This window comes from Apium graveolens, chromosome 7, assembly GCF_009905375.1.
Source record: "Apium graveolens cultivar Ventura chromosome 7, ASM990537v1, whole genome shotgun sequence".
NCBI lineage: Eukaryota > Viridiplantae > Streptophyta > Magnoliopsida > Apiales > Apiaceae > Apium > Apium graveolens.
The window spans coordinates 160,810,674-160,837,961 of record NC_133653.1 but is presented as its reverse complement, the minus strand read 5'-3'; the positions used below and the strand labels follow the sequence as shown (position 1 = coordinate 160,837,961).

Genomic DNA, 27,288 nt, shown 5'->3' with positions numbered 1-27,288 from the left:
TTGGTTATTCAAATAATAATATTTAAAGGTATGTAGTAAGTGGAGTTAAATTTTACTATTATATCCTTCTTCCACTACTAGCAAGATTTGCATGCAAGGTTATTTATGTACTTTGGCTAGTGAAGTAGTAGTTAGTGGGGTTGGAATTTCCAAGTTTGCCCTTAACTTGTGTTGGAAGTAAAATGCAGGCATGGGCAACTAAGTAAATTACAAATTAAAAATTAACTAATCTATATAAAACAATTTCTATAAATATAAATACACTTCCATAAATCACAAAATATATATCATCAAATAGCTTATAATTTTAGAAATTTAATGATATAAAATTTAATTTTTTTTGTTAAAGGATTTTTTAAAATCGATTTTTGCTATAGAATGAAATACTTTTGATTATCATTTAAAAATAGTAAATAATAAGATCTTCCTTATAAATTCTTTTGTATAAACTAATACATTAAATACTTAGTTTATGGGCACTCAACATATAGATCACCCACATTTATATTTCCACACAATTTAAATCTCAAATATAAACACACAATTATAAATAAGATTTAGAAATACCGGTCGTAACACGTTTAACATGCAATACTGATTTAACATTTAACAACATTTAAGCACACATTGAATAAGTAAACAAGCAGTCATTTAATTAAGCAAAAGAAGATAATATATATTCATTAATTAAGAAGTAGAATACAAGATTTGCATAGAATTTTAAAATAAAACCCTAAACAATCCATATATTCTAGCTTCTTCTTCTTTGCCTCTTGCTCCGCCTTTATCGCCTTGCGACGGTAAATCCTAATCATTGTGCCTGCAAGAGAGATGATATTCTCTTGCAGCTTAAGAGCTTCTTGTCGAGCACGTTCTGCTATCTCAGCCTGAAGTTCTTCTTGAATAAGAACCTCTCCAGTGAAGAATCGTAGACTGAAGTTGGAACTTCTGTTGGATGGTAGATTTCATCACGAATAAGAACCTTGTGTCCATAAGGATCAAAGTATATATCTTCTCATCACTAGAATTAAAAATTGGTAGGTAACAACCACCACTGCGTGCATGAAACTGAGGAAAAACCATTTTGATGAGAAAGATTATGTAGAGATATGATGAGAATGTGGTGAGTTGAATATGAAGAAGACAATGAGAAATTTTGAGAGTGGAGGGTTGTATTTATAGGAAAAAGGTAGAAACTGAAGAGACTCTTTGAATGACCATGTAATAATTAGACATAATAAGCATACACGATTACGTGTATCTAGGAAAGCAAAAAGTAATCTCTCTCTTCATATTCATATTCCCAATATAAATACTCAAGTATCAACAGATACTTGCATCACTAGTAAACCCATTTAATCAATTAAAAGATATTCCACTCACTCACTGATTAATTAAAAATACTGTTAACAATTTATTCCTAATAAATTCAAAATAATTAAATGAAGTATAACAGTTGATCATGGTTTGACCATTATTAGTATTTTAATTACTCCTATCAGGATTTATTAACTACTGAAATAAACTATTAGTCAAAACAAGTTCAACTAATATCAGAGTTTATAGGCATAATCAGTAGTTCAACATGCAATTTTCATATAAGATCATTTAGCACAATTTGCATGTTATCATGTCATCAAGCATCCAGCATAACAATCAGCATCTAACAAGTACTGACAAATAATAATATACCATGCTTCAAACATATCAGCAGACTTAATTATCAGAGTTTGAGAATTACCCTGAAATCATTCCCAATTCATTCACCAATCTTGTGAATGTAGCTTCACAAAGAGGCTTGGTGAATATATCTGCTACTTGTTGATCTGTTAGAATAAAGATCAATTTCACTGTACCAGCTTCCACATGTTCCCTTATGAAATGGTATCAGATACTTATGTGTTGAATGTTACATTGGATTTCCTGTCATTGCAATAGCACTTTGGTTATCACAATATATAGGAATAGAAGAATAGTCTAACCCATAATCCAATAGTTGATTCTTCATCCATAGAGTCTGAGCACAAAAACTTCCTGCAACAATGTATTCTGCTTCTGCAGTTGAGGTAGAAATTGACTTTTGTTTCTTGCTATACCAAGAAATCAATGTTCCTCCAAGAAATTGGCAGCTTCTAGAAGTACTTTTCCTGTCTATTTGGCATCCTGTAAAGTCAGCATCCGAATATCCAATTAGCTTAAAGTCTGAATCTCTAGGATACCATAATCCCAGATTTATGGTGCCTTTGAGATACTTAAAAATTCTTTTCACAGTTAATAGATGAGGTTCTCTAGGGTCAGCTTGTAACCTTTCACAGAGACAGGTAGCATACATGATATCAGGTCTACTAGCAGTCAGATATAGGAGTAAGCCAATCATACCTTTGTACTTAGTTATATCTACTGAAGAACCAGTATTTAAATCTAACTTGGTTGCAGTGGCCATAGGAGTTGATGCAGTTGAGCAGTCTTGTATTCCAAATCTTTTAAATAAATTCCTGGTGTATTTAGCTTGATTTATGAAGATTCCTTCATTAGTCTGTGTGACTTGTAACCCAGGAAAGTAACTCAATTCTCCCATCATACTCATTTGATACATGGACTGCATTAGCTTTGTAAATCTCTCACAAAGTTTATCATTAGTAGATCTAAAGATGATATCATCAACATATACTTGTACTAATAACAAGTCCTTACCATGGTATTTATAAAAGAGAGTTTTATCAATTGTACCACTTGTAAAACCACTCTCTAGCAGAAATATAGCAAGTGTTTCATACAAGGCCCTTGGAGATTACTTCAATCCATAGAGTGTTTTATCCAGTAGATAGATATGATCTAGATACCTTGGATCAATCAACTCTGGAGGCTGTTCAACATAAACTTCCTCTTCAAGTTCTCCATTTAAGAATGTACTATATACATCCATTTGGAACACCTTAAACTTCTTTTGAGCAACATAGGCAAGAAAGATTCTTATTGCCTCTAACCTTGTAACTGGAGAAAACATCTCATCATAATCAATGTTTTCTTGTTGAGAGTAACCCTTTGCAACCAGTCTTTCTTTGTTCCTTATAACAATGCCCTCACTATCAGTTTTGTTTCTGAACACCCACTTTGTGCCAACTACGGGTCTTTTCTTTGGACTTGGCATAAGAGTCCAAACACTACACCATAGATGGCCTATAGCAACAACAAGAAAATGTTACAACATGCCCAAAAAAATGTTACCACAATCAGAAAAATCCCTAAGGTAACATAAAAATTAAGTTGCTTCTTTTCGAGTTACCTTTGGCCCATAAGGTAACACTCTTTTACCCTGATGCAACCTTGAATTTTATGTTACAATAGGCTTCAAAGGTAACCTCAAAGTATGTCTATAGTATCACACTATACATGTTACCTTTGCACTTAGAATTTGCAAAAAAAAAGGGCCCCACATGTAAGGTCACTGTGGGTCCCATATGTGGGTCACCAAATCATTTTAACATTTTCCCTACTATAACCATTTTATAATAATTTTTATTATATTATACTAATTTTTTTGTTATATTGAAGTACCTAATGTAACATATTTCTCCAAAAAAAAAAAATTGGCATGATTTGTTTATAAATTGAACATGCCATAAACCTGTTTTTCATACAAGTCAAAAAAATAAACAATTCAAACAACCAAAAAAAAGAATCTGTATGCATCTCCACGTTATTTAGCTCTAATTACGGTATTTAAGAACATGATTATTTTTTGTTCTCCTTGAAAGAATTTGTATGCATCTCCTTATTTCATCATCTCTTCCCCAGCCATCTGCTTCATCATTCCATAAGTAGCTTTTCCACTACAAGTAACACGTAATGTAAAAATTTCAGAAACTAAATAAATAGCCTTTGGGAAAACCACAACTGTCACAAAATTTAACAAGAGATATTTTCATTTTACATTTTACTAAAATAGGCATTAGTTTATATGGACCACTCTTTAAATACGTACTCATAAGAAGCATCTACTATATTGATTTAGTTAGTCGTATATTTAAATTAATTTATGGACAACTATATACTCTCTACACCAGGCAACCTTGAAACCTATGAAATTTTAGTTCTTCTAACAAAATAAATACCCCTTTTTTCTTCACAATTTCTTCATAATTTATGCACTAAGAAATTCTAAAATTATATATTATAGTACAGTCAATAGTCCAAATGCTTCAACAAAAATCAGCAAAACTTACCAGATAGTGCCACAAGGTCAACTATATCAAGTCCTTGTAGCTTAAATTTGGTCAGTATTGTCTGGAAAGTGTTGTTTGGAGCAAGAATATTATAGTTAGAGCCACTCAAACGCACACCTCTCGAGTCCCTTCTTCCTAATGAAACCTCCTAGCTAGGTCCCCCAGTCTACATACAAAATTAGAAATGATCAGTTTTATGTTTTTCATGTAAGGTTATAGTACTATTCAGTTCACTTGTCATACTAGAGAGGTAAGTCCGATGCATGTATATATATGATGTATAAATCAAACAATTTATGGTAATAATGACATGAACTATTTCATTTGTAACAAAAGAAATTGCATGCAAAATGTTTAAATTTACCAAAACAGTAGAGTCCCTAGCAGCTAGAGCCATGATATTAGCACAAGAGACTGTCTGAGGGAACTCTCTCGAGTGCCGATTTTATCTGGTCGATAACATCAAAACCACGTACAGAGTTTTGGTTAGGGTTAGAACCATTTTCACTGATTATACTACTACTGCTGTCTAAGAGTATTGATGCATCACATCCCTGCATGGTGAAACAATGAATTAATTAGACATTAGACATGCACTCTTAATAGAAGATCAGCCAGTTACTTTAACATCGGTTTATTTAAACCTTGACAAAGAAGTCATGGAAATGGAGGCGGAGCAGGGAAGCACCCATACGAGTATCTTTTGCAACAGCATTGGAAACGATAGAATTGACTATCTGGATCGCTTGTGGGAAAGAACGATAATAAAACTGAGGGTATAGATAACCTGTATTAGTTTTGCAAGAGAAGCAGAGTAGTGCAAATGTTAGAAGAGTTACAAGCATGAGAATGCTAATGGAATTAGCCATTTCCGTTTACTCTCTTGTATAAAAATCAAGGCTTATGATTTGATGAATGTTGATAACAAATAGCTGGTTTATATAACAGGGGTTATGGGGAGCAGGAATATAGCTGGTTTATATAACTTCGTGTTTGTACATTCATTTATTTGAGTTTAGGTTTTTATGGAGCAGGAGCACCTGCACATTGACCAAAAACTACAGTCCTGCATTATAATTTAGTACCAAACTAGACAAGATTAATATTTTAAACTGCTCTAGTTGATAGTCGGCTAATTGTGAGGCTGAAACTTCTTGGTCTGGAGTCGTTAGCTGTACAACTAGGTACCTTCTCAGAACTGACAAAGTTACAACTTCTTTCTAGTTTTAGCATTACTTTATATCCATATTTCAAGTGGAGTACAACTAGGTGATTTAGTAGGGAGGTAGAGGACATGAATTACTTTTTCTAGGTAGGTAATTAAGAGTTACAGAGAAAGACAACTAGAAATCACCTTGCAACATAGAATGTTGAATTTTCCAGCATAAATAACTTATTACTACAACCAATGGCAAGAGCACCGCCTGAACCACCTTCACCGGTCATAATTGATATTATTGGTACGTTCAGGCCAAACATAGCTCTCAAATTATATGCAATTGCTTCCCCTGCATTCTATTTTTATATATGAATTTAATTTTAATTACGCACAAATCTCCTAAATACTCTGAGACAGCCCTTAAATTACTAACTTGAATTTCGGCTTCGCAATATACTACAATCTTTGACTAACAATATTCAGGTAAGACATATTATCAAATACATTAAAATGGCATGCAACTGCACTTTTCTTTAATCCTCTGCTTACCCAACCACTAATCACAACTATAAACATATAAATGATTACATTAATATCCTAAATTAGGTACTACCAAACAAAACTATTAGCTTGAATTTACTTACACTATTAGAATATAAAAAACTGACATATAAAGACTAAAATATGCATCTATTGAATTGATTAACAGAATATAGAGAAATTAAAACCCGAAAAGTTACGAAAAAATACCTTTGGAGAAAACAGGGGTTTGTGTCCAACACCTATATATAGAATCAATTGAAAATATATACAAAATGATAATTAACAACAAACATCTATACACACATAACTACACACAAATAATGTATGGATATATATATATATATCTTGGAGACTTTGGTGAGACGATCACCACTCGGCAACGGAGATATTGAGAACGAGCTTCGAAACCTTGATCTCTCTCATTAGATTTGCTAATTTTCTATCGGACGCATATTATTATGTACACATTTAAACAATTAAATTAAAATTGAGATAAAATTAAGATATAATTTGTAATTAGAGCTATGAGTTGTGCGATTTTACGTACCATTCCGATATTGAGACAGTGAGATTGGCGAAGCGGTGGCGAAACGAGACGATGGAGAAGATGTGGAACCCTGTCGCTTTTACCATTGAAACAGACCACCAATCTCCGCAAGCATCTACAAATAAATAAATATATAAAAAACAATACCAAACAAAAATCCTAATTGTAAAACCCAATTTAGAAAAATACCCTAATTGAGAAACCCGATTGCAGAAGAATAACCGATTATAAAACAAGAAGACCCGATATTAGTGAAGCCCCAAACCAATTATGTTGAGAAACAAGAAGACCCGGTTGAATCCTTCTACAGTGAAGCCCCAAATCCTAGCTAATCTATAATTTATTTTGAAATCCCAAATCTATAATTGTTCAATTGAAAACTGAGAGATACCGAGAGAGAGATATGTTTAGACTGATAGAAACCCTTGCTCAAGTCCAATTAGCCACTGGAAGAGAGAGAATGAGAGAGAGAGAGAGAGAATGAGGGGGAATGAGAGAGAATGAGTGGGAGATAAGATATGTCTGAAATTTTACCGCCTCTCCAAAAATTTTGAGCCCGCCTGATTGAAAGCCCAACTAATTTCATTTTTTTTAAATAAATTTTAAGCTTTAATAGTGTTTAAATTTTTTATTGATAAAAAAATATCAATTATTAATTAATACAGTTTATTAAATTTTTTAAAAAATAATTTATCAATCTTAACTAATATTAATATTTTTGCTTAATTATATTATAAAAACTGATTAATTTTCATGTCAAATAATTATGTATATTTAATTGTTTGTAAAATGTACCACTTTTTTATCCATTAATACCCTATTGTAACATAAATCCCTACATGTTACTCGTATGTAACACTTTGAATCTATAGTAACATGTTATAAAGGCTATGGTAACATCAAAAATACTACGTTGAGATAGGCTAAGATGAGCATACCTAAGGTAACATAATTTTGTAACATGAACGATTAAACCATTGCGATAGGCCAATTATGGTGTAGTGAAACTTTGTTCCTTTCGAACTCATTGAGTTCCTCTTGCATTGTTGTGACCCTGTCAACATCTTGCAGAGCTTCTTCGACCTTTTTAGGTTCAGTTTGAGATAGAAAAGAATGGTAGAGACATTCATTCTGAATGGATTTTCTTGTTCTTACACCACTGTCAGGGTTTCCAATGATTAAGTCAGGTGTATGTGACTTATACCATTTTCTTACAGATGGAAGTTGACTCCTTGAAGAAGAACCTCCCACTTGATCCATGAATTCTCTGTTATTTCTTTGAGTAGTACCACTGTTGTTTCCTGATGCTCCCCCTGAATCAGTGTTCCCATGGTTATCAGTATTTGACTCATCAGAATTTAAGGAAGATGAGTCTGATGTTCTTTATACTGATCTTTCTTGAGATGAATCACTTGTTATTGTCTCTGTATTTAAGTTATGTTGCCCCCCCCCCAACAAATGCTTCAATGTCAGAAGTATTTCCAATATCCTGTAGAATCTCAGAGCTTCGAGTGATATCAGGACTTACTATATCAGAGTCAGGATTTAAAAGTTCAGCATAAGGTACTTCATTTTCAAATCTCAACTTGTCATGGTCATCTGCATCTTCTAGACCTGTTATCTTCTTGTCATCAAAAAATACATGTATAGATTCCATGACTGTTCTTGTTCTCAAATTGTAAACTCTGAAGGCTTTTGTAGTCAACGGATATCCTACAAATATTCATTCATCAGCTTTCAGATCAAACTTGGTCAGCTGCTCCGGATGAGTTTTGAGAACAAAACACTTACAACCAAATATATGAAAGAACTTTAAATTGGCTTCTTTCCATTCACCATCTCAAATGGTGTCTTTCCATGCTTGTTGATCAATGTTGCATTTTGTATAAAATAAGCAGTTTGCACAGCCTCATCCCAGAAGTAGGTAGGCAATTTTGCTTCCTCTAGCATGGTCATTGTAGCTTCTATCAGAGTTCTATTTTTTCTTTCAACAACTCCATTTTGTTGTAGAGTTCTAGAAGCAGAAAGCTCTTGTTTTATCCCCCTTGAGTTTGCAGAACTCTTCCATAGAGCTATTCTTGAATTCAGTTCCATTATCACTTCTGATGATCTTCACTTTGTATGTTGATCCTTTCTCGAGCTCCGTCACATGATCAAGAAGAATGGATAAAGATTCATCATTAGTCTGCAGAAAATACACCCATGTGTATCTTGTGTATTCATCAACAACCACAAGTGCATACCTCTTCTTGGAAATAGACATAACATTCACGGGTCCAAATAGATCAACATGAAGTAGATGATATGGTTCAAGAATGGAGGATTCAGTTTTACTCTTGAAAGATGTCTTCCTTTGCTTGGCTTTCTGGCATGAATCACATAAGCCATCAAGAGTAACCACTGCACTGGACAATCCTCTTACAAGATCTTTCCTCATAAGTTCATTAATATTGTTGAAGTTCAGGTAAGAAAATCTTTTATGCCAGTTCCAGATGTCTTCTACATATGCTCTACTCAGTAGACAAACTTTTGAATTATCAAAATTTGTGAAGACCATGACTTCATATAACTACCATGTCTCACACCAGTCAATGTGATTTTGCCATCAAATTTACTGACAATTTCACAATGCTCCTTGTAAAAGTTGACATGGTAACCTCTGTCACATATTTGACTCACACTAATCAGATTATGCTTGAATCCTGCAACTAGAGCTACATTTTTAATGATGACATTTCCAACTTTGATTTTGCCATATCACAAGATTTTTCCTAAGTTGCCATCTCCATAAAAAATGCTTAGGCCAGCCTTCTCCTCAAATTCTGATAGCGGGGATTTATAATTAGTCATATGTCCTGAGCATCCACTGTCCAAGACTAGAGCTTTCCTCCTGTCACCCTACAATTAGCAATTTGAATCAATTAGTGTTTTAAGGATCCAGACTTGCCTAGATCCTTTGGCATTTTTAAGTTTGTTAACATATGCAGCATAAGTCTTCGTATCAGAATTTATGTTAACATTCTTAATATCAGTATTTATACATGCAGAAACGGATTTTGCTTTGATTAAAGAGGGTTTCAGTTTATAAAAATCATAATACAAACTGTGATACTCTTTACATGTATAAATAGAGTGCCAAACACTGCCACAATAAAAACAAGGATTCTCTGGTTTATATCTAGTTGTTCTATTCCTAAACTCTAATTTGGAACGAACATCTTTCATCTATTTATTCTTTCTCACAAGAATTAGCAAGATGATTAGTGCTACCACAGTTTGAACATGTCTTTCTCGGTGCATTAGGAGGAGTCACATAATTTCCATTCTTATTAACACCTACCTTGACATTCCTATTTTTCCTAGACCTTTTCTTCTTGTCTTTCATGTGAACATCCTTCAGCTTGTGCTTAAGCTATTTCTGAGTCATTGAACCAATATTTACTGAATTTGTGTGAACTTGTTCACTCTTTTCAGTAATTAAGTTTGATCTAGGTGCTGAGGTAGTACCTTTCTCATTGATTGATTTAACATTATTAGCACTTTGATTAAACTTAATGGTCTTTATTTGAAACTTGTTCAATTTTACCTCACTATCAGTTTTTATTGGTTCTGTTATCTCAATTTCTTTTCCACTTTTCTTATCAGAATTAGGTTTAGCTGAATATCCTAATCCTGATCCCCAACAGCCATTCTCTAAGATTTCCTGAGTTGCCTTTCCTTAGTTAGTCCAAAGTTTAATGACTTCTCTCTCTTTAGCTAGCTCCTTTCTAGATAAACATGTTTTTCTAACAATTTTTCTTTAACATAAACATCATTATCTCTTTGTTTTTGAATTTCTAGCATGGAAGGCAACTCAGTTTCTAGGTAATCATTCCTTTTCTTAAGTACAGAGTTTTCACCCTTGATTCTATTGTTCTCTAAGGTCTGATCCCTAAAACTAACATGCAGAGACATAAGAAATAATCTTAATTCATAGATATCATCAGTATCAAATACAAGAGTAGACTGAGGTACCTTTAATTCAGCATTGTCAACCTCATCATTAGCATTTTCTATGAGAGCATAATCGATCCTATCATCTGAGTCTGATGAATCATCCCAGTTTCTCTTTTTTGAGATCAAAGCTTGTTTGTTCTCAGCTCTGGGATTCCTGCAGTCAGCTGCAAAGTGTCCAAGTCCATCATAGTTGTAACATCTCTCTTTTGATTTGTCCTATTTTCCAGATCTAGATTCCTTCCAATCAGTATCTCTTCTGTTGTTCCTCTTGTCAGAGTTTGAGGAGCTGGAACCTTTTCTAGAAAATCTTCTCCCTTTCCTGAAGTTCTTGTAGACCATCTTCTTGAAACTTTTAACCATTAGGGAAACCATTTGATTCATATCTTCATTGTTGTTGTGATTGCTGTCAATATCTGATTCAGTATCAGGATTTGAGTCATCATCAGAGTTTGATGATTCAGTATCTGACTTAGCAATCATTGATTTCCCTTTAGAGTAGCTTCTCTTCATAGCTTTCTCCTTTGGCTTCTCTTCAACTTTGAGTGCAACTGGTCTAACTTTTAATCCTTTCCTATCTTTTTCTATCATCTTCTCTGGTTCTCCTCCAACAGAAATAGATACCTTCATTAGTTTGTGAGGACCATCATAGATCATGTTCAGATATTCAGGATCTGTGACTTCCAAACACATGGCCATCCTGACTTTCCAGATTGGATATTCATGTACCTTCAGGATGGGAACCTTGATTGCTTCATACCTACTCATGTTGCTGCTTATCTGTGACGTGGCTGGGGGTTGTGGCTTCGGATCTAGATTGTGTGTTTCTTCTTCTCATTTGTCGGACATGGTTGATTAATCGTCAGATCTTAAACTGTTTGTATGTCAACAGCAAGTTCTGATACCAATTGTTATACCCTTAACCAATTATAGAGGGGGTGAATATAGTTAGTATAATCAACTCGACAAATCTTCAACAGAATCAACAGTTTTTATATAATCTGATAAAAACTTATTACACAAGTACTCTCTCGAAAGGATGAACAATTATCCTTGAGAGCTGCTAGGTTATGCAAAAGATATAACAATGTCATAATGCATATAGCATGAACCTAAACTATGCTTTTATAGAGCACAACTACCAATGTATAAAAAATCCTATTCTATTAACAACAAGATAACCTATACTATTGCTTTTGAGAAAAAGTCCTCCACCGCCTTGAAGTTCCCGTTTCCTTTTGCACTTCAAAGTTCAACTGATGTGGCAAATACTGATTTCATTATCCGTTGACATTATCATCGGTCGAATATCAACATCAGTTGAATATCAACATCCGTTGATGTCATCATCATCCGTTGATGCTCTTTATTATCATCCGTTGATGCTTGTAATCATCATCCGTCGATGCTTCTGATAGTTTGTGTTTGATATCATAAATTGCTCCTAACAGGCCTAATTATATCAATTAATAAAAATATTTAGCCCAAAATTAATAATTAACAAGGAATAATTTTTAATCCAATAGATACAAAAATTATATAAAAATTTCTCAAAAATTACAAATAATTCAAATATGCAAGAATATTGAATATTTAAAAGTCCCACAATTTTATAAAATAAAAATACGATTTTTGTGGACTTTGACATCCCGGTATGGGCCCAGAAAAATCATTTTTCATAAAACAAAACATTTTCTAAATTAACTGGATGTTCGGAAAATCAATATGGTATACGCCATATAATGCAAAATTAGGCCAATTACTCTATACGAAATATCATCTATTAAAACGAAACCTGGATAGTATAATTTTTAATATAAATCCATTTAACCCGTAATAAAATATCCGAAAAATAACCTGAACCACACAGAACACATGTAGCACATATCAGATAACCTTTTATGATCAATCATAATTTATAATATCATAAATCACATAATACTCTGTTAGGTCACACTTTCACTGTAGAGGGGGTGAATACAGTGTTTATTACAATCAAATCAAACTTCAAGAACTTATGTAACAGAAAACAAACTTTATTGAAACAATAAACTCTGTTACAATCTGGAACTGTTATCTCTCAGTGATGAACAAAATATCACGAGAGCTGCTAGGGTTACAGTAAATAATATTCTCGATAATGATAACACTTATAGTGTAAACCCTATGTCTGTGTTTATATACTACACAGTTACAAGATAATCGCTAATTGATATGGAATATAATTCTGCTTCCTAATATATATCAATCAGATATCTTTTATTCCAAGTATTCCATTCTTCACGGAATTCCTTCTTCATGCATATCTCTTCTTATGTTTATCTTGATCTTCTTAACTTCAATCAGCTACTGTCCTTATCTGATCGTCCTTCAGCACTTAAGTTCTGATATCTATCTCCTGATAACATAAGTACTGATATCCCTTAAGTTCTGACGTCCAGTATAAGTACTGATCAGTTAAGTACTGATTTGTTCTGTTCAAATAAGATCTGAAATCTAAACATAAAACATATTAGCCATGACATTATCAAATATATCTAACAATCTCCCCCAACTTGTAAATTAGCAAAATATACAAGTTTAACAGATATTTGATGATGTCAAAAACATTAAGTACAAATGCATGAGAAATAGACAAGATAACTACAACTTACAGTCCTTAAAGCTTTTACCAATTCAACTTCTGATAACAACTTTGTCTGTATACACATCAGAATTTAAGTAGTTGTAGATCTTTGACTTGGCTTCATCATTTTCTGATCTCTCTGATGTCAGGAGTTGTTCTGAGATAATTCTTCAACAAACATTTCTCAGCATATCTGAGTTCATCAACCATTCTCCGTTTGACATCTTTAAGCTCTGCAGTATCTTCACCAGTTTGAAATATTGCAGCTCTGAGATCATTAATCTTTGCTATTCTCAACTCCCGATCTAGTCTTATGACATAAGCTTTGTTAGACTCTAGATTGAATTCAAGCCCCTTAATACCAAGATATGTTCTGATCTGTGCAGTATTAGGCTTCATATCAACAATATCACCATTGTGATTTCTGTACTTTGAAACATATCTGCTGTCAGACTTAACAGAATAAAGTCTTTTCTGTCTCTGAATCTGTTCTTTTAAGTAGTTTGCAGCAGTCTCGGTTATTCTGTCATCCACTTGAAGTAAGAAAAGTACATGCTCCAATTCTTCAAAATACTTCAAAGGAATGGCATTTTGTCTTATATGATAAACCCTACCATCTGTCATGAAATACAACATGATGTATTCTTTCAAGTAGGTATGGTAAACCATCTGTACAGATTCTAGTTGATTCAATCTCTCAGGACTTGCTCCAATACCTGGTTCAGTCAAGGAAGTTGGATCATCGGTAGTGTTGTGTACTCTTCTTTCATCAGCACTTCCCAATCCAGTTTTATCTCTAGCTTCCTTTCCAGTAACTACTCTTGCTTCAAAACCACTTGGAGTAGTCTTCAAAGATTGAGTCTGTTTTGCTTTAGTGAATCCTGGTAGGAGTGTTTTAGATTTATTTTCTGATATCAAGTTAAGTTAACTTGAGCACTGTCAGAGGTTACTTGCTTCTTCTGAATATCAGAACTTACAATTTCTTGACTCTGAACAACTTGAGCCATGTCAGAGGTTGTTTTAAGAACTTTTCTTGAAGTCAGAGCAAGATCATATTTTCCATCAGTAATTTCTTCTTCCTCAGGAGGTACATAAGGCTTGATAGGTTCACCAACCTTTTCTTTACCCTTGGATCTTGGATCTATCTGTGGTTGTGATCTAGCCAAAGTTTCTTCAGTATGTATCCTTTCTTTGATCACAATGCCTTTAGGTTTTGGAAGTAACTTTTTACCAGAAGCTTCAGATTTAGATGTGACTTTCTCTGATTTAAGTCTGGCTTCTTCTTCCTTTAAACTTTCCAAGTCCATCCCTGGATTTTCTTGAAGAAATAACTGTCTTGACATTTCCTCATCAAGATCTAGAAGTTCATCAGAACTTGTCCTTTTACCAGCAGCAGAACTTATTCTTTTCCCAGTATCAGAACTTGTTCTGTGACTAGCTTGTCTTGATGTAAACCTTCTACCTTGACTATGACCACTACCCATTCCAGAGTTTCCTTGGTCATCTTTTCCATCATCCTTTCCTTGCAGTGTCTTGTTGGTTTTGCATTTGGACTTAATTACCTTCTCCCCCTTTTTGGCATCAGCAGGTAATAAAAGAGAGATAAGTAGTTCCACTGAGGTCTGGATTTCAGTAAGTTGCGATTGCTGAGAAGCTTGATTTGTCAGAATTTGATCAATCTGAGCTTGTTGCTTCTCTTGAGTTTTCTCAATATAAGCAACCCTGTCAATGGTAGGTTGGAAGAACTTTTTCTTATCAATTTTCCAAACTTGTTCCTGTTTGATAAAGTTCTCCTGAATCTTGTGTAGTTCTGCATGAGTGTTGGAATGAAGACCTTGTAGATGTTTAGTACTCAATGCAGTGACTCTAAGCTGGGTTTTAAAATCATCAGAATGTAACATTTCATCAGCTTTAGTCAAGTGCTCAGCAAGATGTAAAGCATTTGGAACACATGAAACTGAGTTCCATTCCTTAGTCCACTCCTGACCTGCAGGAGTTTCACTCCAAGGTACTGGTGCATCCCTGATAACAAACTCCTTTACCAGTTCAGACTTAGGAAGAGTCAGTGGAGGAGTATGTCCTGAAGGACCTGCTTCATCAGCATCTACAGTTGTAGCAGCCTCACCAGTATCTCCAACATTTGCAGCATCAGAACTTAGAGAATCAGTATCTTCTGATAAGACAACTGTGTGAGTAGCAATGGAGGCTTCAACATCCTCCAATTGTTGATCTGATACTAAGTTCTGATCAACAGCCATATCCTGATGCTCACCTAAAATCTGATCATCAGCATCTTGATACAGAGAAGGTTGTTGTAGTGATAACTCAGGAGTTTGAACAGCATCAGTAACAGGTGTTGTGGAAGGATTATTTGCTGTTGGAGCTTCTAAGAAAAGTATTTCAGGCACAACCAGGTTCTAAATATCAATTTCAGCACTTGTGCCTGGATCAACAAGAGACATAGAAGGTGAATTAGCCTTGTCAGATACAGGTTCCTGAGATGGAGTTGATGGAGAAGAAGTGACTGGAGCAAATTCCTTGTCTTGTGAGATCAGAGATTCCTGATCCCCTTCCTTAGCTGCTTCCTCCTCATCATCTGAAACTGGCCTTTGTGCCCTCTGTTTCTTGTACTTCCTTGTTGATTTGGATTCCTTGGGAGTTTCAGGAACCGTCATACGTCTAAGCCTCTTGAGAAGCCTAAAACCCCCAATTGCAGAATCCGTCTGAGAAGTTGCCTTCTCAGCTTCATTTACCACAGGTTCTGAAGAGGGAATCTGATCCTCAGAATCTGATTCATCTCTCAAAGTAATGCTTCTCTCTGTTGTTCTTATACTTCAGTTGCCTTGTGTCAAGGAAAAACCATTTCATTTATCAAGAGACACAGTTTTAATTCAAAATTGAAACCGTTAGCACTGATTGAATTATTTTTCACTGCAACATTAATATTCTGAAAATGAATCATGTTAAAAATGACCGAGATAATTTCGATGAATAAGTGCTGACAAAGAATCAGAACTTAAATAAAGACAAAATTTAAATGGTCATCAGAATATCAAGCAGGATTTAACAACACAAGATAAAATAACTCAGAGACAAAATCTTGAAGTAAAAATAGTTTTCATTAATATATCAAGTCAATACATATATGAAATAGAAATTACATCAATACAAGATTTTCCCTAAGCTTCTAAATCTAACATCAACAACCTTAGTCCTAGCTAAGAAGCCTGACAACGCTGAGGATGAAGAAGAACAGGAAGAAGACAAGATTAAGTCATCTTCCTCTTCCTATCTTCGACAAACAAGATGGCGAGTCGTATGATTCGCTCTTGCTGACGGATACGACGAAGGTGAAGGTCTCTTCGAACGGCCACCAGATCACGTTTGATAACCTCTGGAAATTGAATCCAGAGATTGTGAGGGATGTTGGTGATAGGGTAGGGAGTTGGAATTCCATTCAAAAAGACATGCACAGTCTCATCACCGTAATTGTAGAACCAGCCAAATTCAGCCATTTGTGATAGTAAATGAAAAACAAGACTGAATTTGTGATACAAGTGTGATGAGAAGACTATTGTGAAGTGGCTGTGTATATAGGCAAGAGAATGCCAAGAGACGCAAAGATATTTAATGCTGACAGGTAGAATTAATTCTACCTCGTCTCCCTAGACTTTGAAAAAGAATAACAGTCATTGGAAAGAGGAATCATGGTCTAGACCGCACAAGACACAAGGAACAGTGGACTGTTCAAGTACAAAACCATTAATCCTAATCATAGTGACTATTAATCTTCCACTTCAACATATGCGAGTACAAACTGAGACTGTTATTAAATTTCATTCAAAGATAAGCCAAGTAAAGGATTAGACTGAGAAATCAGAACTTAGACCTATACCAGAACTTAACAGTCATCAGAACATAATTTCTTAACTCGAAAAAGGAATGCTCATTTTAGTAAATACTCATACAAGTTCTTAGTTATGAACGTCAGAACTTAAACATCAGAACATGTAACTAGAACTTGTCCTCAGAATTTGTGCAAAAATGACAAAATGACTGTTTATCTAAAATAACATAGACCACCACAGAAATTTTCATCATTCAGATGGAGTGATTAGTGTGTGCATTAAGCTAAATAACAGACAAAGAGTAAAGTCTGATCTACTTCAGTACATCTTAGAAATAAGTCATAATTAAAATTTTGCTAAAGAGCTGTCATTATCCTGAAACCTACTGATAAATGAGTTCATGCTTGAGTCCACCTCAACTGTTTTTGTGCTAATTTTATGCATCTTTAAAATTCTCTTTTACAGTGGCTTCTCAGTGTAAGTGAGTCACGACTGCTTATCAGAATTTATGCTATTATCAGAGTATTTCTCCAGTAATCATAGAGTGTGAAAAGTCACCAATAAAATATTTTGCTTTTCTAATGCATATTTACTTAATACCAGCAATGCACTTGGGTCGTCCCTTTCACATTTTTACTCTAGATCTCAAAGGAGTACCTGATTTTATTCTTTGATTTTTTTTTTTTTTAATAAGAGAGGTCTATCAGCACTTAGTACATTCAGCAGTTTTACTAGTATCAGAACTTAACAGATGAGTAGCATTATTCTAATTTGTGACTTAGTAATAAGATATACAAAGTAAACTTAACTAAGCTCAGTTATCAGAATTTGCTAGTGTCATAAGATTTCCACTGAAATAATTACTTCTTCCATGGAATCATTTGTTTATTGAAGATTACTAGATCAGTATCCAGCACAGTTATCCTCATAGGATTGAATAGTTACTGAAACAGACATATCACTTATCAGAGTTTAGAAACATATATCAGACAACAGTCAGTACTTAAAGACATTTATCAATTAATGCACAGAATATACAAAGAGATTAATTCTGTAAATACTGATCATAAAGTCTGATAACATAGAACAAGTTTAAGCAGATTTAGAGAAAGAACCTGAAATCATTCCAAGTTCATTTACCAATTTTGTAAAGGTAGCTTCACACAGTGGTTTTGTGAAGATATCTGCTACTTGTTGATCTGTGGGAACAAAATGCAATTCCACTGTACCTTCATCCACATGTTCCCTGATGAAATGGTACCTGATGCTGATGTGCTTTGTCATAGAATGTTGAACTGGATTACCTGTCATAGCAATAGCACTTTGATTATCACAGTAAATAGGGATTTTGAAATATGTTAACCCATAATCCAGTAATTGATTCTTCATCCAGAGAATCTGTGCACAGCAGCTTCCTGCATCAATATACTCTGCTTCTGCAGTTGATGTTGAAATTGACTTTTGTTTCTTGCTATACCAAGAAACCAACCTGCCTCCAAGAAATTGGCAGCTAACACTTGTGCTTTTCCTGTCAATTTTGCAACCTGCAAAATCTGCATCTGAGTAACCTATTAATTTAAAATCTGATTCTCTAGGATACCATAATCCTAGATCAGCTGTTCCTTTAAGATACTTAAAGATTCTTTTTACAGCTGTTAAGTGAGGTTCTCTTGGATCTGCTTGAAATCTTGCACAAAGACAGGTAGCAAACATGATATCTGGTCTACTAGCAGTTAGATAGAGAAGTGAGCCAATCATACCTCTGTAATCAGTAATATCTACTGAATTACCAGTATCCTTATCCAGTTTTGTTGCAGTGGCCATGGGAGTGGATGCACTTGAACAGTCTTGCATTCCAAATTTCTTCAGCAAGTTTCTGGTGTACTTAGATTGACAAATAAAAGTTCCTTCTTCACTCTGTTTGACTTGAAGGCCCAGAAAATAACTGAGTTCTCCCATCATACTCATCTGATATCTTGACTGCATTAGTTTGGCAAACTTTTTGCAAAGTTTGTCATTTGGAGACCCAAAAATAATATCATCAACATAAATCTGGATCAAAAGTAAATCCTTGCCATGGTTGAGATAGAACAGTGTTTTGTCAATAGTTCCTCTGTTGAATCAACTTTCCAGAAGAAACTGAGCTAAAGTCTCATACCATGCTCTAGGAGCTTGCTTAAGTCCATAAAGTGCTTTATCAAGCCTGTAGACATAATCTGGATGTTTGGAATCTACAAAGCCTGGAGGTTGTTCAACATATACTTCCTCTTCCAATTCTCCATTGAGAAAAGCACTTTTCACATCCATTTGAAAGACAGTAAACTTTTTGTGAGCAGCATAAGCCATGAATATCCTTATGGCTTCTAACCTAGCAACTGGAGCAAATGTTTCATCATAGTCAATTCCCTCCTGTTGAGAATATCCTTTTGCAACCAGCCTTGCCTTGTTCCTTACAATTATGCCATCACTGTCAGTTTTGTTTCTGAATACCCACTTTGTACCAACAACCGATCTATTCTTAGGTCTTGGCACTAAGGTCCAGACTTTGTTTCTTTCAAATTCATTCAACTCTTCCTGCATTGCTTGCACCCAATCAGCATCTTGAAGAGCTTCTTCCACTTTCTTTGGCTCAGACTGAGAGAGAAAAGAATTGTAAAGACATTCATTCGAAGTACCTGTTCTAGTTCTGACACCTGCCTCAGGATTTCCAATTATCAAATCAGGTGTATGTGATTTTGTCCACTTCCTTGCAGATGGAAGATTTTCTCTAGAACTGGATGCTCCCCCATGATTCATGTTGTCTTCGGTTTCATTTTCTGATGCTCCCCCTGAAACTATGCTCTCTGAGTTAGATCCTTCAGTATTTAGATTTTCAGTACTTGGCTTATCAGAACTTGACGAATCAGAATTTGAAGAGCCAGATGTATGTTCTGATGCTTCTTGAGATGTGATAATATCTTGAGTATGCTCCCCCTGCATTGGTGCATCTTCCTTTGACGTAGTCACCACAGTTTCAATAACATCAGAGTTTAATTCATCAGAATTTACAGTATCAGGACTTAGACTGTCAGGACTTGAGGTATCAGAATATGAATCTTCATTTTCAAATCTCAACTGATCATGATCAATGCAATCTTCAAGTCCAGTGATCTTCTTGTCATCAAAAGAGACATTGATAGATTCCATGACCACTTTTGTTCTCAAATTATAGACTCTGAAGGCTTTTGTAGAAAGTGGATATCCAACAAAGATTCCCTCATCAGCTTTTAGATCAAACTTGGATAGCTGTTCAGGATGAGTCTTGAGAACAAAACACTTACATCCAAATACATGAAAGTATTTGAGATTTGGCTTCTTGTTCTTCACCATCTCATATGGTGTTTTTCCATGCTTGTTAATGAGTGTTGCATTTTGAGTAAAACAAGCAGTCTGCACAGCTTCAGCCCAGAAATAGGTTGGAAGCTTTGCTTCTTCAAGCATTGTTCATGCAGCTTCAATGAGAGTTCTATTCTTCCTTTCAACAACTCCATTTTGCTGTGGAGTTCCAGGAGCAGAAAATTCCTGCTTTATTCCATGATTTTTGCAGAACTCTTCCATTATCAGATTCTTGAATTCAGTGCCATTATCACTCCTCAGAATTTTCACAGAATCTTTGATCAATTTATCCAGATGTTTGACATGATCAATTAGGATAGATGCAGTTTCACTTTTTGTGTGCAAGAAATACACCCATGTGTATCTGGTGAACTCATCTACTATGACCAACGCATATTTCTTCTTTGCAATAGACATGACATTCACTGGACCAAATAGATCAACATGAAGTAGATAATAAGGCTCAAGAATTGATGATTCAGTCTTGCTCTTGAACGAAGATTTTCTTTGTTTAGCCTTCTGACATGAGTCACAAAGACCATCAGGAACAAACACTGATTTTGGCAGTCCTCTCACAAGATCTTTCTTGATCAGTTCATTTATCTTGTTGAAGTTTAAATGAGAGAGTTTCTTGTGCCAATTCCAGCTTTCTTCAGTTGAGGCTCTACTCACTAAACAGATTGCAGAACCATCAGAACTTGTTGAAAGCTTAGCTTCATAAATGTTACCACGCCTGAATCCCTTCAGAACAATTTTTTCTTTAGATTTACTAACTATTTCACAATGTTCTGCAAAGAAATCAACATGATAACCTCTGTCACAGATTTGACTTATACTCAGTAAGTTGTGTTTAAGTCCTGAGACCAGAGCTACATCTTTAATGATGACATTCCCAAGATTGATATTGCCATATCCCAAAGTTTTTCCAATGTTGCCATCTCCATAAGAAACACTTGGGCCAGCTTTCTCCACAAAGTCTGATAGCAGGGCCTTATTTCCAGTCATATGTCCTGAACATCCACTGTCCAGAACTAAAATATTTTTCCTGTTGCCCTGCAATCAAAAAGACCACTAATTATTAGTTTTAAGGACCCAGACTTGCTTGGATCCTTTGGCCTTTTTAGGTTTGTTAACATTTGCAGCGGATTTAGCATCAGATTTTATGTTAACAGTTTTCTTATCAGAACTTATACTACCAGACTTTGAATCAGAACTTACACTAGAAGGAACAACAAAAACTTTCTTTAAAGAAGGTTTTATTTGATAATAATCATAGTACAAACTATGATATTCCTTACAAGTATAAATGGAATGCCATAAACTACCACAATGAAAACAAGGATCTTGTGGTTTGTATCTAACAGACTGACTCTTAACTCCTGATTTTGTAGATAAGGAGTTAATATTCTTATTCTTCCTGCAAAAAGAAGCCAGATGGTTAGAACTTCCACAGTTATGACACGCTTTCCTAGGAGCATCAGGAACAGATTTATAGTTATTGCTTTTATTTACACCTTCCTTTCCATTCCTGTTTTTCCTAGGTGATTTTACCTTGTTTGCATTCTTAACATCTTTCAGCTTATGCTTAAGCTGCTTCTTTGTCATTAAGCCTATGTTAACTTCAGCTGTCTTTTCCTGTTTTAGTTTGTCAGAAGCTAATTCCTTTTTAACTTCTGATTTCTCATTTTCAGATTTTTCAGTTACAAACTTAACAGGTTTTAACTTCGGCTTTTGCTTATCAACAGGCTTAATTTCTACAGTTCCTTTTTCATTTTTATTTTCTCCATAACCTAAGCCCTCTTTCCAGTTTCCACTGCTTAGCAAATTTTGAGTTGTTTTGCCAGAGTTTGTCCAAGTTCTGATAATCTCTCTCTCCTTTTCTAACTCAGTTTTTAGAGATTCATTCATTTTTAGCACTTCATCCCTAACATAAAAAGCATCATCTCTATCCTGCTGAGTTTGATGGAACATGACTAACTCTTTTTCTAAGAAATCATTTCTTTTCCTAAAAGCAAGATTTTCAGAAGTTAATCTTTCACATGTTAAAGTTTGATCTCTATAACTAACAAACATGGTTTTAAGATATCTTCTCAACTCATTAATATCATCAGTATGAAAAGCATAAGTAGTCTGAGGTACCTTTGTTTCAGCAACTTCAGAACTGCTCTCAGAACTTGATTTATCAGCATTTGCCATCAATGCATAGTTCTCCTCACTTTCAGAGTCTGAGGTGTCTGTCCAGCTTTTCTGCTTTGTGACAAGAGCTTTGCCTTTGTCACTCTTGGTCTTCTTGCAATCAGGAGATATGTGGCCTTTCTCACCACAATTATAACATTTAACATTAGCGTAATCTCCTCTGTCAGACTTTCCTCCTCTTCCTTCAGATCTTCTGAAATTCTTCTTATCAGAACTTATGCCTTTCCTGGAAAACTTCTTTCCCTTCCTGAACTTCCTGTATGCAATCTTTGTGATTCCTTTCACCATAAGAGCACACAGCTTCATCATCTCCTCATCAGCATCAGTTTCAGGCAAGCTTTCAGAATCTGAGTCATCATCACTCTCAGAACTTGATGACTCAGTATCAGACTTTATGATAAGAGCTTTACCCTTGTCTTTCTTTGAGGAAGGTGGTTTGGGGGATTCCTCTTCAGCCTTGAGAGCAACTGTCCTTGACTTTCCTCCTTTCCTCTTGCTTCTTTGTTCCATCTCAAGTTCATGAGTCTTGAGCATTCCATAGATTTCATCAAGAGTTGTTTCATCAAGATTGTAGTTGTCTCTTATTGTTGTTGCCTTCAAATCCCAACATTCAGGAAGAGCTAACAGGAATTTAAGGTTTGTATCTTCAAGATCATACTCCTTATTAACCAATGACAAGTCATTCAAGAGTTTGACAAATTTATCATATACATCAGTCAATGACTCATTAGTCCTAGAGTCAAAGTGTTCATACTCTTGAGTGAGTATTGTCTTCCTGTTCTTCTTAACTGTTTCAGTTCCTTGACACCTTATCTCCAGTGCATCCCATATCTCCTTAGCAGTCTTGCAGTTGATTACCCTGTTTGACATTACATTATCAATGGCACTATGCAATAAGTGTCGTACCTTGGCATCCTTAGCAATAGATGCTATATCTTCAGCAGTGTAATCACTCTTTTCCTTTGGTACGGTTTTTGCTGCTTCACCTGCAACTACAACAGCGAGCTTGGTAGGTTTGTGAGGCCCTTCCTTGATTCTATCAAGGTATTCTGGATCTGTTGCTTCCAAAAACATGGTCATCCTTACCTTCCATATGGGATATTCAGATGGTCTCAATATGGGAACTCTGATAGTCTCATATCGACTCTGAGTTGATGTCTTTGATGATTCCTCAGTTTTGGTAGGCTTAGCTTGAGTTTCTGTGTCAGACATGATTGTGTTTGGATCTTTAACTGTATGTGTGTTAACAGAAGGCTCTGATACCACTTGTTAGGTCACACTTTCACTGTAGAGGGGGTGAATACAGTGTTTATTACAATCAAATCAAACTTCAAGAACTTATGTAACAGAAAACAAACTTTATTGAAACAATAAACTCTGTTACAATCTGGAACTGTTATCTCTCAGTGATGAACAAAATATCACGAGAGCTGCTAGGGTTACAGTAAATAATATTCTCGATAATGATAACACTTATAGTGTAAACCCTATGTCTGTGTTTATATACTGCACAGTTACAAGATAATCGCTAATTGATATGGAATATAATTCTGCTTCCTAATATATATCAATCAGATATCTTCTATTCCAAGTATTCCATTCTTCACGGAATTCCTTCTTCATGCATATCTCTTCTTATGTTTATCTTGATCTTCTTAACTTCAATCAGCTACTGTCCTTATCTGATCGTCCTTCAGCACTTAAGTTCTGATATCTATCTCCTGATAACATAAGTACTGATATCCCTTAAGTTCTGACGTCCAGTATAAGTACTGATCAGTTAAGTACTGATTTGTTCTATTCAAATAAGATCTGAAATCTAAACATAAAACATATTAGCCATGACATTATCAAATATATCTAACATACTCATTTAACATAACACAAAATAGTCAAAATTTCTCGGTCTTTACAATTTCGAAAACACACTTGGTTTGAATGTAATAAGTAGATTTTAAAAAGAACGTTGAGCATTGTTTAAAAACACGGGAGTAAATCAATTCACTTGTAGAATTGACATTGGGAAAACATTTACTTTAACGAAAATAGGTCATTTTGGAGGTTGTGTAGTTGAAATAAAAACATTTATTCAAGAAATCTTGTATATAAAATAATTTTTTTGAGTTGTCTCAAAAGAGTTTATAAAGAAATGGTTAGTTTGGTTCGAAACTATTTTCGAAAAATATTTATATGAAATCACTAGTGAAAAACAGAAAACATTTAATATAGTGGTGTTTAAAGAAAACATTTTGGTTGCTCTTTAGTTTGACAAGTTCATTAAGATATGCTCAAATAAATTGCAACAGTAATAATGTCATGCGAAAGGGTTAAACAACAATATCTCAGGGAAGTATAGCATTATCATAAATATATCCCATAATCATCATGAATTTGATACAATACATAATATCAAGTTTGACCTACGAGTCCAAATATCAGCAGTACAGTGATCGTGCAAAGCATAATACATACTAACTCATTACTATACAAATGATCTAGAAGTCAAAAGTCAATATATTTTTATCCAGAAACTCGGAAGTGCAGCATAGCAAACAGGATGCAATCTCATCATCATCTCAAAGTCATCGACTCTACTGTACTCGAGTCGTTAGCAAGAAAACATGTAGTGGGTCATCAAAAGAGGTAGGATTATGCAAGAGATAATATATGCCAATCCTAAAATGCAAAATCATATCCACAAGGTCACATCAATGTGGACCTAACAGCTCGTCCACGCACTGTAAGAACTCCTCTCTGGTCTGATCAATCCTCCTAGAAACAGTAGTTATATCCACGGCTCCTGAATAGTGGTAGCGGTCTGATACGTAATCTCTCGAGCAAAACTCCTTCTAACAGATGCTTCCTCAGGTGAGGGCACATATGGTCTCTCCGCAATCAATCTCATCAGAGCATCTCGGGTAGAAAATACCTCCTGATATCTAGCATATACCTCATCATACATCTGTGTAAACTCCTCATATATAAAGGCTGGAACAGTAGCCACTGAATAACCTCCCAAACCATCAATCAGTGTCGTAAAAACCTCGGTCAACCCCCCTAAGCCTGCAGTGGCAGGGGTAACAGGAATAGTAGGAGCAGGGGGTGCAGTATCACATACTGGCATCTCAGAAGGAAATGAAGCTAACACTGGAGAAGGTGGATCTATGTCCATATCTAGGGGCTCAGAAACAAGAAGTCCAGTAGGTGCCATAGTCTGTGTAGTAACATGCTCCAAATCAGCAGTAACCATGGTCTCAAAATGATACAGGTCAGCAGTAGGCATAACTGGTGTACCTACACTTAGTAGTGTGATCTTTGGTAGCTCTGGGTGGAAATGAGTCTCTAAGTTAGCAGCCAAATGATCCTCCTCACGAGGAGTCATAACAACAGGTATCTCCTCTGTAGCCAGAATCACAGGTGAAGGAATCGGAGTCAAGTCAGGTAGACTAGTGAAAGCAAGGGTGTCATCAGCAGGCTGGATCACTGGATCCTCCACTGCAACAGGAGAACCAAAAGCCTCATCACGAAGTGGGGAATCTATCAAGTTAATAACAATAGGTGGAGCTCTAGGTGGTGTTGGAATCTCCTGGACAGACAAATCCTCGCTATCACTAGATATAACTATATAGGCCTCCGAATGGTCTGTATCTGAACTGGAACCAACACTCTCTCCTAGGAAAGGAGTAGGGGATCTGTCTCGAACCGCTCTGTAGTCTGACATTTGAATCATAACATAATAATATAATGAGGTACTTTTAATATAATAATCTTATAAGTCAAAGGGGTCCCTTTCTTACTGATCCCTATTTTATCTTTGAGTAGCATATACTCTATTGATTATCAAATACTTTTAACTATACTCTCTCGTATACAGTTATATTTCTAGGGTTCGTGTTCCTAGTAAATATAACTACCATTCTTATACCAACTCTGAGACGCCCCCAGATCCACCCTTTCGTAGATCTAGGCTGTCACGATAAAAAAGTAAAGTACTTCACTCACCTGTATTATTATTACAAACCATATCCAAATATATTATTCTTTGTGGACACTACTCCATAGATCTCAAGATCGAATATCTCACACAATCTATATATTAAATAGGAATCATGAACTTAGTACAAGTCTGGATAGAAGCTCTATTTTATTTTATTATATTACTTATGTAGCAATCCACTAGAGGATGTCATCATGAATATGTTCCTTCCCTTTTCTATACCTTGACTGATCTAATTGTGACGGCCTCAACCTCGGGGTCAGGAATCGACGTCACGAACAACAATAACAAGAACATAATATAATCCAACTCAATATTAATACATAAACATGACCCCCTTATTCCCTAAATCTTTTCCAGGTTTAAGAATGACTTAAGTTAAAACTATTACAAAACCAAATTCACTTAACAAATCTGACACACTAACTTATTATAGCAACTCAACGGACCACATCTGGTCTGACACAACTACCTCAGAGGAGCCTAGTACGGAAGGAACTGGAACTATGCCCTGACTACATGGGAAAGGTCTCCTAGGCATCTGCAACATATACACAAAACATTCTGCAAGGGTGAGCAATCAATTGCTCAGCAGTACCACTATATGAATAACAAGTAAAATAATTTATGATAAAATAGTTATAGAAACAGGATTGTAAAGCAGCATCTGTAATTCATTTCAAATCTCTGTTAAAATAAAACAAACCAAACTGAATATTTCTAACTAGCATGCTCTTTATAAAACAAACGAAGTTGTGTGCTGTCTGAACACTAGAGT

At 35.1% G+C, this 27,288-nt stretch overlaps 1 pseudogene; it reads right to left on the bottom strand.

Annotated features, from left to right (window-relative positions):
• Positions 1–3,690: 3,690 nt before the first annotated feature.
• Positions 3,691–5,890, bottom strand: LOC141675158 (peroxidase 72-like; annotated as a pseudogene).
• Between the last annotated feature and the right edge of the window lie 21,398 nt (positions 5,891–27,288).